This window comes from Sinohyriopsis cumingii, chromosome 15, assembly GCF_028554795.1.
Source record: "Sinohyriopsis cumingii isolate HCF-2022 chromosome 15, ASM2855479v2, whole genome shotgun sequence".
In the NCBI taxonomy this organism is placed as follows: Eukaryota; Metazoa; Mollusca; class Bivalvia; order Unionida; family Unionidae; genus Sinohyriopsis; species Sinohyriopsis cumingii.
The window spans coordinates 31,043,766-31,057,136 of record NC_142975.1 but is presented as its reverse complement, the minus strand read 5'-3'; the positions used below and the strand labels follow the sequence as shown (position 1 = coordinate 31,057,136).

Here is a 13,371-nt window from a genome sequence, read left to right as displayed (position 1 = left end):
ATGGAAAGATACCAGCATTGCCTTTGGTTCCAAAATTAGGCTGATGCGCTTGATTGTCATATCCATCTTTCTGTATGCTTGTGAAACATGGGCTCTCACATCAGACCTACAAAGAAGGATTCAAACCTTTGAAATGAGATGCTACTGCAAGATCTTGGGCATCTCGTACATTGACCATGTAATCAACGAGCCATCGAATCCTATGAAGACCTCTTGCCCACTGTAAAAATCGTAAACTGAAGTGGTACGGTCATGCATCAAGATCATCTAAACTGACAAAAACAGTCTTGCAAAGTACAGTGCGAGGGTGCAGAAGAAGAGGCAGACAGAAAAAGAGGTGGGAAGACAACATTAAGGAGTGGACAGGCATGGGATTTGGAGATTCCCAAAGGGCAATGGAGAACATGGAAAGATGGAGAGAATTGATTGTAAAGTCAACTCTGGTGCCCCAACGACCTCTTGGGTTAAGGGTTTGATGATGATAATGATGATGATTTAACCGTTAAAACGTCAGACTCCTTTGGTAACAACTATATATTTACTGTACATAAATAGCGTTGCTACTGCTAACAGTAACCATCTCAATTTGTTTTTATTATTACTGCTTCAAAACAGTATCAAACTTGCTTGATACATTTGGATATGAAATTATTGTAATAGTAAACAAACAAACAAAAAAGATTAATACAAACTTTTACTTTTATCTTCTATTTTTCTACAAAGATGAGATAAAATTGTCTCTGTTAGAAGAATAAGACCCCTTCCTCTGTACTTTTTTTTCTTCTTTTAAAGTCAAGGCTACTCTCAATCAGGCTGCTGTAGCATCCTCACACACGCCACCCTTCATAAACATCTTCATTTGTCTGTGACTTTTCATCATTTTACCCTGTTTAAAGAATAAGTTATTACATCAAAAAAATATCAGCACAACTACACAATAAAGCAACAACAAAAAATATAATAAAAAGTATATACAGTACTGTATTTAACTTTTCGTAGGAAATATTAGAGAAAAATAAATATAATATGTAAACCTGCATTCATAAAAACAATATTTTTCGATGAATTAGTCCTTAAAAAATCTCAAATAGGTAGGCATTAATAAGGAACAAGTACCTGGATTTTCCTGTTACATTATCCTTACAGATTTAGTTGAAAAGTAAGGACGTGGATTTTACCTATAGCTTTTGTTTTTCACTTTCACATTATGAAACACGAATAAAGACATGCTTTTCAAAAAATTTGGCTTTTGGATTGGACATACACTCATAATTGCGCTTTCTGAGTAATTAAAATCGCAAATTCTGGATTGGCCGAAGCACATTTCCCCCAAAATTCCTTTAATATACCACATACATTTGTAAACTATGCATCAAGGACAGCCTGGTTATATTCACTAGTGACCGTTTCAAGAATTAACCCCAAAAAGCATTCCTTTACCGGATTTTTATTCAATATGTACACGGTACAAAAAAAATCTAACTTTCTGGAGAATTTTTTTATAAAAAAATTGCAGGCAAGAGAATAAGTTTCTTGCACTTGCTAACAGCATAAAGCATGAAAAGGAATATATTTTATTTGCTAATTTGTGTTTTCTTATGCTTTGCTGTACACAAAAATACTATATTTATGAACCTGAGATGAAATTTTATATTTGGTCTGTTGATGTCAATGCTTTAGAATAATTTTTTTTTGTGTAGTTTTGGGGTTGTATTCTTTTTTTAAAAAAAATTAGCTTAGGCCGATATATAAGTCACACACCAGTGCTGATATTGACTGGCAGTTTAGGGACTGATAACGCCTATTCATTGAAATCTGCACAACTCTGCAATCAATCTTGTCTACACACGTGTGTACATTTTTTATACTTACCGGTATTTCTCGCTGCTGTAGAACTACTGTCGACTAAAGGGTTCTCGTGGTGACATGTACATTATATTTCCGGAGCAAATCCTTTGTTTGGCGACTTGTAAATGCATACGGAACAACCCTCTGTTCTGTGGCCATTTTGAATTTCGCGCTCGATATGGCTATTACCAAATATCGGTAAGTGTCTAAAGAGTATGCAGATATGCTCCGGAAAGATTTGCATGCAGCAAAATTGCACATTTTAATGAATAGGTGATATCATGCCATATATCGTCCATCAGTATCAACTCAGATTTGAGCGCTTGATTTATCGGACTAACCGTAACTGAAAGATGTACCAAAAAAAAACTACGTATTAAGCCTACCTTAAGCTAGTCCTTCAACGTAAGATATCGACCGTGATATGTGTGTTTGGGGTCCAGCCCCCAAAGCATAAATATCAGGATCGATGTCTTACATTATAGGACTAACTTTAAGCATGAGTGATGAACCATTTACTTGATTAATTAAGCATTGTTGTCTACATATGCCAAAAAATCCAGAAAAGAAGACAATGTTTACCTGAAAACTATTACGTTTATGCAATTGTCAGAAAAAGAAAAAAGAAAGAAGGAAAAAAAACTTATTAAAATGTGCAATAATACAGTAGATGGTCGGCTTCTCTGGCAGATCTTCGATGTTCCTTCTCCGAAAGCGACAAAGGCATGCTGTCTTCTACTCTCTTACTTATGTCCACCATGTTTGTTTTGGTAGATATTTTAATCATTACCATGTAACTCCAAACACGCCCCTAAGGTGGTGCTTTACAGTTTCGTATGTTGCATATAATTTTAAACAATAAGAATTTTTCCGGGTTTTCTCATTGGCTATACTGGCTATTTAAAAGAACATTGTATGTGTTAGGTATTGTTCAAAGAACATTTAGTTCACCTTATTTTGGTGTATGATTGATGGGTGTAATATAGATTAGAAAGTATACAGCTTGGCCTTACTTCAGATGTGTATCTCTCTAAAAACTGATAGCTGCGCTTGGTCATTTTCACTTCCTGGATGTAAATTGTAAAAACAAAGAGCCGATAACATTTTATTTTTATTGTATTTTTTTAAATTGGCATTATATATGTGTGTGTGTGTGTGTGTGTGTGTTAATTCTTTCCTTGCACTTTCAGAATCTGGAAGTGTCTAGTCGGGCAAAATTCATTTTCCAGATTTTAATAAGAGCTGATAATAGTGTACTTTAGAGTAATTCAGTCTTATTGTTTAGCACAAGGGAGCAGTCGTGTTAGTAGCTGTGTGTTAGATCATGTACAATTTCCACAAGTACAATATCCAAAGAAATTTCAGTCCTAGTTCATGTAAGTTTCATAGCGGTATACAAACATTCTTTCATATGTGCAATGTTGCAAATGTAAACAACTTTTTATACCCGCCACTGTCTCAAAAGATCGTACTATCTGTAGAGAGACCTCTTAATGAAGATGAATGACCGACCGTAACGCTCTCATTACACAAACATGTCACGAATAATTGTAATGCTGAATACCTCTATGTTAATTTCATGTACTGGGGCTGAAATTTGACCTTGTGGAAATCGTATATGATCTAAGCACACAGCTAACCAAAATGGCTGCTCGCGTGTTCTCGAAAGATGAGCTTGACTTCACGGTTATTAAAATAAGGAGAATAATTTTGCCAAACTAGACAACACCAGCTTTAGAGAGTGCAATGTATGAATTACAATATAAATATATATATTCTTTTTCAAAGTCAAAGAAAGTTATCGGTCTTTTTCTTCACAATATCCAAGAAGTGAAAATGACGAGGCGTAGGTAGCAGTTTTATGTGAGGTGCTAAATCGAGAAGTTTCCGAAGTAAGCCCAAGTTATGTACACTAAGATCCAAAATACATTCATCAATCATACCTCAAAACAAAGTGAATTAAAAGTTCTTTTTTCACAATACCAAATATATACAAGGTGCTTGTCCTGGCGACATATATTTGATGACATTAGCTGTCTCCCTTAGCATCTAATGCCAACTATGGGTCGAATTTGTGGTAGAGCCAATTGACTAACAAAAACATACTTTGTAATTTTAACATAGAAATATGACAACGTACAAGGGTATATCTGTGGTAAAGGATGTATTTGTATAAACACAGACGAGCGCGGAAAACTGCTTATTTATGAGTCCATTCCAATTGTGTTCTCCCCTTGTCTCGATCATGTAGGCACATTAATCAAATTTTGAACAGCTTGATTTTGATTGGCTGCGTCCGCCGCATCCAGTGAAATACACCGACACAAAGCAGTGAAATATCTGATCGATCCGCCATTAGTGTAGCTAAGGTAAACAGATCGGAACCTTGGCTAAGGACGATGATCAAATTGCAACTTTCACATTTTTGACAGTGAAAAAAAGTAATTTGGAACATAAAGTTTCCAAGGATAATTCTTCTTAATCGAAATGCAACGCTTTATCGGACTGGTTGTGATAAAAATTGGACCGAGAATTCCTAATGTTTTAAGAAATGCCTGCCAACTTACATTAAGTAGATCGTGATTTTTATGAGTTTGAGGGATACGAGATTTGAAATTCCGAAAGTAATTAAGACAGAACCAATGTGTACAATGCCCAGTCGCTTAAAAATGCGGGTATTATTGTTTTCAACAAATTTAAAGTAAATGATCCAGAAGTGTCGAGGGAGAAGATATTTAAAAATGACTGCATACTTAACCGGTTTCAACTGGTTGAGTGGCCTACGAATCGCACATAGACTCTGCTGGCGACTAGTGCGGCAACCTTTTGCCTAGGGCTGCGTCCTGTGAAAATGATGAAACCGAAATGTTCCTGGCATGTTTTTTTTTTTTTAAAGAACGCGATTTATATCGAAATTTTGACTTTGAATTTTATGGCTTTTACACTTTTACATGTGTTTATCTTAGATCTGTATTGGTTTAGGGATGCCAAACGTACCGGACACGATATAACCCAGAGATGTGGTTATGTTCCGTTAAACTCTGAATGTAAAACATTTGGGCTAGCGAAAAAGTGAGTAAAACTTGCAGTTTAATCAATATTACACACAAAAAATGACAAAAAGACCGCATACAATGTCAAAACTACTGTACATGCAAAATATAATGATAAAATCGCCTCATGTAAATAATAATGCACTCAATAGTAATATGCATAAATGCTGGTTCTTGCATAAAATATTATATCGTAATAACATGTTTATTTTACCCCGTTGAAACAACCATGCATATTAACACTCTGTGGCCCAGTCTCTCTGCTGCTATCATGTAAAATATTTCAGGATTTCTGTTGTGAATTAAAAATTTAAGTTAACAATAATGGCCAACATTGGAGAAGCACATTCTGCTAGACTAGCTCGAGAGCGACTAGAAGCAATAAAAAAAATTTCTTCCTGTTCGTGATAGTGTCAGAGAAAAATTACAAGCACGGCAGCTAGCACAAGTTGAATTTGCAACAGGTGCAGAAGAATTATTTAAACCCGTTACAACAGCTACTGAAAAGGCTGCGGTGGTCACAGAGCGAGCTTTACTAGGAGAACCTAAGGATGATATCAGCGAGGAGGAAGAACGAAGAAAGGGTATTCTTCCAACGCTAAAACAAACCGCTGAGCAAACTGAAAAGATTGCTAGAAGAACCAAACAAACAAAACGGATTTTACGAGGGCTTCCAGCTGGTATAGCTGCAGCTCAACCTCCGCCCGTCGGCAAAGAAATACTTGAAGGTATTGGGCAAATTCGTGCTGAACTCGCGTCCAAACCAGTAAAGGAAAATATTGGACTGATTGCAAAATTTAGAGAAGGGTTTGTCAAAGATATCAGAAATACTCCAAGAGAAGAATTGCCCAGAAAAATATTAATTGGTATGTTTAATAAATCTAGTATCTTAAAACCCGGTTTTGAAAACGTGAATGATGATAATTTTATTAAATGGCTATATCGTATATATAAAAACAAAAAACAAGCCAGAGATGATGATTTAGAATACAGAGGTCTCCTTGAAGAAGTAAAAAGAGTTTATAACGAACAGGTAAAACAACTAGAATCCTCCCAGCAGAAACCTTCTTCATCTTTACAACAACAACGGCAGAGGATAGCAGATACTGACCTGGTCCCGTTAAGTGAATATGAGGTTGCATCTGAACAAAGTCCACGTCGTCAAAAATCCGAGCCAACTAGGTCGCCGATAATTGGTTTAACAACATCTCCTGAAAGTTTACCGCAAGATGTTTTAGCCCCAAGAATTGTAGGACAACAACCAAAAACTGGAAAGGGTTTAAATATTTGTCCTGATAATATCATCAATGATGTATCACGGCTAGAAGTTCTCATAGGAGGAAAACGAGCTGGAAATAACTCTCCGGAAATAATTAATGAAGCGGCTGATATCTGTCAGCGACTATTTCGCGGCGGCATCATGGATACTCACATCTATCGAGAACTTATTGATGAACTCGTCGATAGCGACTGAAGTCGCCGCGATTAGAGAAATAATAAATAAATAAATGATAGTACACAATTCTCAACGTAGACCAGTCATGGTCAGAGTGATAAATTCACGACTACCCGTATACAGGATGACTTATGGAAACGGATTCGGCGATGTTGTTACGGGTTTATTTGCGGGAATGGCACCTAAAGCAATACCGATCGCAAAACAATTAGGCATGAAAGCCATTGATGTTATTCAAGATAAAGCTATTGGCGCTGCTGGTAGCGCTGCCGGTAAAGCATTCACGGCGATCAAGGGCAGACTAGCACGACTGATACGTAGAAAACCTCCACCGGTAAAATTACCAGCCACCGCAGACATGCCAGCGGATGTCAGTAAAGTAATAAACGAAGCTGCAAATCAAAAGCTAGCCGCGCTAGTCAACGAAATTCCTGAACAAATAAATACGAGTTTGGTCGCGGGAAGTGGTCTTCGTTTTAGACGATAACTTTTACAATAAAATGTACAAACATGAATCCGATCCAGCATTCGACATAGACGAACCGGTTCCTAAAAATGAATCAGTGCGTGATTATCAGTATTATTCGTATGAAGCACGAGAATCAAACAAAAAAGGACGAATTGAACTTCAGGTTCAGGATACCAGTAGATATTTCCTGCCTGCTGAAGCATTTATTGAGGTAGAAGGTGAAATTATAAGAGACAATGACACAGAATACGGACCCAATGTTAAAGTCGGTTTTGTCAACAACGGAATTATGGCGCTGTTTAGTAGCGCTATTTATATGATTGATGGAAAAAATATCGAATCGATTCAGAATGATGTCGATGTTGCCACAACAGTAATTGGTTTAGCGAGATATTCTGATGATTATACAAGATCATCTGGTCCATCAATGATGTTTGCCAAGGACACTTCTAATTTTCCTAACAGTGATCAGTACGATATTAGACAACCGAGACTAAACTCTAATGCTGCCAATCCCGCTGATGTGAATCCGGTGGTTCATGGTGCTAATGCAGAATTTAATTTAGGTTTCGCTACACGCAGACAAACGCTAGTAGGTAATCGCAGAAATTTTTCATGTGCGATTCCGCTGTCTCATATCTTTGGATTTTGCCGGGGTGTCAGAAAGGTAATTTTCGGAGCAAAACATACAGTCGTGCTTGTTAGAAAAAGCGACGACAATGATGCGCTATGGCGACCTATAGGTGATGCTGGTAAGGTAAACATAACAAAACTATCACTGTGGATGCCAGTGCTGTCCCCTGCAATTGCCCAAGAACAGCGACTGCTTTCTTTCATGGATCAAGGTGGCAAAACGCTGCTATCGTGGCTTACAACAACCACAGATAGTATTCAAAGTGCCGTCAATGGTATATTCACATGGCATATAGCATCACAGCAGGGGGTTTCAGCGCCGCGACATATTTTCATTGCTTTTCAGGATGTTAGACGAATAGGTGATCAAACACGTTCGCATATGATATTTGATCAACTTGGTATCACTGACGTTTCTCTGAAAATAAACGGGCATCAAGAACCAGCTGAAAATATACAATTAAATTTTGCTAACAACCATGTTGCACGTGCATATCAACGATTGACAAAGTATCTAGCGCGTGATCTAAATATCGACACTGGTTTGCAAATATCGCAATTGGATTTTATATCTAATTATCCAATCTATTACTTCTCGCTGGAGCATCTTGATCTAACCAGACAGTCTGTCGTTGATATTCACTTCAGGGCTACCGTAGATAGAAACGTAGCAGCTATAGCTAATTACAGAGCCGTCGCGGTCATACTTTCCGATAAAGCAATGCTGCTTGAAGGTACTGGCGGTCGAATGAGAGTCATCGATGCTCCCGTGGAAAACTTGTAAACAATTAGATCAATATCGTATTAAATAAAATGTCATACAGTCATGTTAATGTCACACTGACTCCTGGTCAGGTGAAGAAATTACAATCGAAAAACGCGAGCACATGTGGGACATCAATAACACTAAAACACGATCAGCTAGCGGGCGGTCCAAACAAACTGTCATTGACTAAAACCCAACAAAAACATTTCAATAAAGCAAAACAAGCAACGACTGGAGTTCGACTTGATCTCTCTCCAGCCGCGGTCAAAGATATGGTCAAAAAAACCGGCGGAATACTTCCATTTCTTCCAATAATTGCCGCAGCACTAGCACCATCAGCAGCCGCAGCAGCAAAGGCAGCCGCGTTAGGAGCTGTTGGAACCGCAGCTGGAATGGCACTAAAGAAAGCCACCGGGAAAGGATACAAAAAGAGGGATCAGGTCTAAGACTACCGGGAACTCCGGCGTCATGGTACCCAAAAAAGTTTTAAGTGTTTTCAACGCTAGCGTTTTCACACCGATGTTGAAGCTTCCAGCTTCTAATTTTGATTTGCTTGATGCTGTTAAACAATTACGTATAAAGAATTTCAGAGGTGTATTTATGCGAGATAAATTACCAGCACGACCGGCGAGCACAGAAACAGGAATTATTAATCTCGACAACAAGGAAGGTCCTGGAACTCACTGGGTTGCTTACGCGATCGATCCACGTGGAATTATCTATTTCGATTCGTACGGGCTAGCACCGCCAGTTGAGTTTTTCAGGTACGTCCAAAGATTTTCTAACATTCCAGTTTGGCAGTCAACGTTACCAACACAAACACTGACTGATCCTCCGATATGCGGTCGTGAAGTATTAAATGTTCTTGATGCGATCTCGAAATCAGCGAGTCCTCCGCACAAAGTCGTGCATGAATACACCACAGATGTGATTTCCAAATTTAAACAATCCCATAATTGATAATGGTTGATATTTACGGAAGATCAAGCAGAACCAAGGAAAAAAAAGAAGATACTGATTTATCAGCGTATGCGACCAAAGATGAAATTGATAACCTGCTAACGTTAACCGGGATAGACCCAGATAAGGTTGTTATTTTTCAGGACAGGCACGGCAAACTAAAAACCAGTAACATTAAGTGGAATGACATAATTCGCAGGGTTATTGGAGCTACCACGGACAACATCGTTGTATTCACTGACAGCGGCAGAATCAGAGATTCGTCGATATCAATTGCAGCTCTCCGAGATGATATGCAAAAACTTGCACTAGCCCGTGTAGCGAAGACCGGTGATACAATGACAGGTGAACTCAGCATGAACGGTAACATGATAACTGTGTTAGCGGATCCGGAAGGCCCCGAAGATGCCACCAACAAAAAATATGTAGAAACCACTGACGGTAAACTAGCCACATTGCGGGCAGAGTATGATGTTCACGTGGGCTCGTTTACAAGACTTCGAAGAAACTTTGCAAAAGCTGATGAGTCCATTGATAAGTTCTTTGGGGCTCCTCCAGTCATCGACGTAAAACTTTCTGAAATCAAGACCGACATTGACACGATCAAACAAACACAGCAAAACATCGTAGCGGCGATTCCTGAGATCGTTAACAAAACCAGTCTGATTAAAGTCCCCACTGGAGTTACTCCCGGGCATATCACCAACATCGTATTCACGGTATCATCGGGTTTCGCAACATGGTCCCGACAAAATAATACTATCAAATACACAGCAACAGCCACTGGCGTGTACAGGTTGTCTGTGTTTTCTGCCGCTAAATTTGAAATCTTCACAACATATCCCTGGAGACATTCCACCGACAGGTTTTCCGGGTTTGTAGCTGTAATACTGAACAGCGGAACCGAAGAAATATTTATACTTGAAGCCGCAGACAAGAAATTAACCGCAACATCTTACTGGTGGTGTTTGGAATTCGTCGCAGAAACACCTCAGTTGGTTACGTTGTGATTTAGTCACAACGTAAATAATAATAAAAATGAAATCAGCATCAACGACAACATTAGACGCTCAGCAATACCGGTATGATCAGGTACGCGAATGGCAGTCAACGCTGAAAAACACCATTGACAATTGCGTAACAAAAATAAAAAAATACAAACGGCGTGTGACCGCGCTAGACACAATAGTGTATTCGGTATCCGCGGTAGTTGCATCCACGGGTGTGCTATTGTCTGCGTTAACTCCGGTAACGACCGCAATCGCGATCACAATCACAATTTCAGCATCAACGACGATCGCTGGAGTTGCTAATATAATTGCAAAAAAAATATCCTCGTGCGCGATAACAAAATTACACGAGTATGAGCGGCTAAACAGCGCGGCCAACAGCGCCTACTCGAAATTGTCCTCGTTGATATCATCCAGCCTTGACGATACAACAATATCAGATTCCGAATTCACGTTGATGTCCAGTATATACAACGATTACGAGCGTGCAAAGAATTTTAATTTGAAAACGATGAAGATAAATAATGACGGAGATACTTCAAGAGATAGCCGCAAATACAACTCCGGTAAGGACCACAATGATATCAATATCTTCGACGCAACCTGAATTCGATATTAATTTTCCAACTGCAATTCCAGTCACCGAAATAGCACTGACACAATTACGAGTATATCACAGTTGGCCCAATATCAGGTCGACATCATTTCACGGACAGTTGCCAGATAATTCATTTGTATTTTCATATCAGAATAGCGCTGATGGCACACCAGATTGGAATAATATTACACTTCCCACTGGGAGTTATCAGATAGAAGAAATCAACAAAGAAATACAGCGTCAAATAAAAAGTGTCACCGGAAAAGAAGCAAAAATATCAATCACTGCACACGAGCCAACGCTGTCCACGATCATCGAAATCTCAACACCGGGTTACGCCGTTGATATCTATAACAGTTCAATCAGAACAGTATTAGGATGGCCTGAAAATCCACCACCGACACCACCAACACCACCGACACCAACGAAGTCTGATTATATCACCGATAAACAATCATATCACGGACTTACACCGCAATACAAACAACATCTTGATGATCTAAAAAAACAACGTCGATTGGCTTGGCCCCCAACCCCCCTGGAGATGACAGAGATCTTATGTGGTATTTTACCCTCCCAGAACTTAACGGTGAGCCGCGGTTGCGGGAGGGATTTAGTGTTCGTATAAGCGGAATTACTGAATATTTTAAAATTGTTAATGTGTTTCACCGAGCGCAACTGGCGCATCTACGACAACGCCTCCAAGAACATCTTTCCGATGTGACGGGTTCACGTGAAGAAATTGTTAAACGAATTGAGATATTAAATCAGATTGCCCACGATATGGAACATTGTAACCAGCTAATGATTCAGTCAATAATTGGCAATAAACCCAGCGATAAACAAAAATTTCTGAATAGGTTCTCGCTGACCGAAGCTGAACTACCGAATTTTAAAATTCCAGGATACGTCCCCGTGGCCACGCTACAAAAACATGTCACTGATATCGTCGATGAATACTTTCCGGATATTCTTGACGCGCACAAGCGAATATTGCCACCGCCAACTATCTTAACACACAATAATTCCCCAACGAGCGATGGCCGGCATATTTCTCCGGGAATCGTAAATATCACTGATGTCGTCGCGGTCAATCTTGTATGTGACGTAATCGATGGCAGCTACAGCGTAACCACGACGGAATCAAATCAAGCCCAGCAAGGGTTTATATTGTATTCATTTACTCCTAGAGAACCACCTGGGTTTTTGATTGTGCAAGAGCCAATCAATCCTGTATTTCTGCGGTGTCATAACCCTACGCTGACAAGGATAAATTTTAAAGTCACTGACCAACAGGGTAGACTTTTGGACCTACGTGGGGAGACTGTTAGTATTAATTTGCCGGTGAAATTTTAAGACTTTCAATTAGCGATATCGCTATCATAATAATGTCCAAAAAATCTTCGAATTACCAGAAGTATGATTCCGATGATGAAGATGAAAATGTCTCCGACATTTCCACTGACAGTTCTGACATTTCCATGGAAACACAGCGTGATTGTGAATCACAGCGTGATTCTGACAGTGATTTTGTTGTCAGTGATGAAGATGTCTCTGACAGTGATTTCGCTGACAGTGACAGTGAAACACAGCGTGATTGTGAATCACAAAGTGATTCCGATGATAGCCCGGTTGGCGTTTCCAACGACATCACCATCAGCGACAGCACTGTCGTAATAAATTATATTAAATGAACGCGAAAATAATAGTATGTATCAGCACGTGAAATGTTTAATACACAACAAAAGCGCGCTTGAAGAATTCATCTGAAAAATATTTACCGGAAATCATTTCCCGGGCGTTGTTAAAATAATCATCGATAAGTACGGCAATGATGATTTTTACTGACAGATTTTCAGCTGAAGCAACTCCGCGAAAACAATATCACGATGATTACTTGTGACGCAGACCAAATCCTCAATGTTGCTCACTCGTGCATTTCACGGGATCATCTTGATAAGATACTGCAGTGAAAATTCTTTAAAAATATTTTACTTTATATATATATATTTTACCACTGGCCATTTTCCCGATTTGATAGGGGTATTTGCTAGTAAAAATCAACGAAATCGTCCATTTCACTGGTTTCATAGGGGTATTTGCTAGTAAAAATTAACAAAACAGACCAAAGTCACGGATTTGATAGGGTATTTCCACGAAAAATCAACGAAATCGGACAGTTGCAGAATTTTACTATAATATAATTTTTTTCACTGACAGTTTTCGCTGGTATTTTGCTATGAAAACCAACGAAATCGGACAGTTGCATAATTTACACAGTAAAAAAAAGTATTACTTTTTTTTACTTTCGATTTCACTTCTAGGTGCCCGATTTCACTTCCTTGATGAAATCAAGGACGACGTCAAGGAAGTAATGCAGTCAAGGTGAGGTATTTACTTCGTCATCCGTGACGAAGCTATCATTGCTTTCTAAATTCTCTGGATTTTCAGCGGACATACAATGCTTTAATTTTCTGACCCGATTGTTAATTATCTTCTTTGTTTCATACTCGGCTGCCAGTGCCAGCCTGATCTTTTCGATTGCACGAGACAGTGGAACAAATTCATTTATTTGTGT

At 38.9% G+C, this 13,371-nt stretch overlaps 1 long non-coding RNA gene across 1 annotated transcript in view; it reads right to left on the bottom strand.

The window, feature by feature from the left end:
• Nucleotides 1-744: 744 nt before the first annotated feature.
• LOC149781496 (uncharacterized) overlaps nt 745-13,371 on the bottom strand; it is a 37,864-nt gene continuing 25,237 nt past the window's right edge. Inside the window, exon 3 of the long non-coding RNA XR_016414732.1 lies at nt 745-886. This is a non-coding gene — a long non-coding RNA (uncharacterized LOC149781496). The remainder of the gene's footprint in view (nt 887-13,371) is intronic.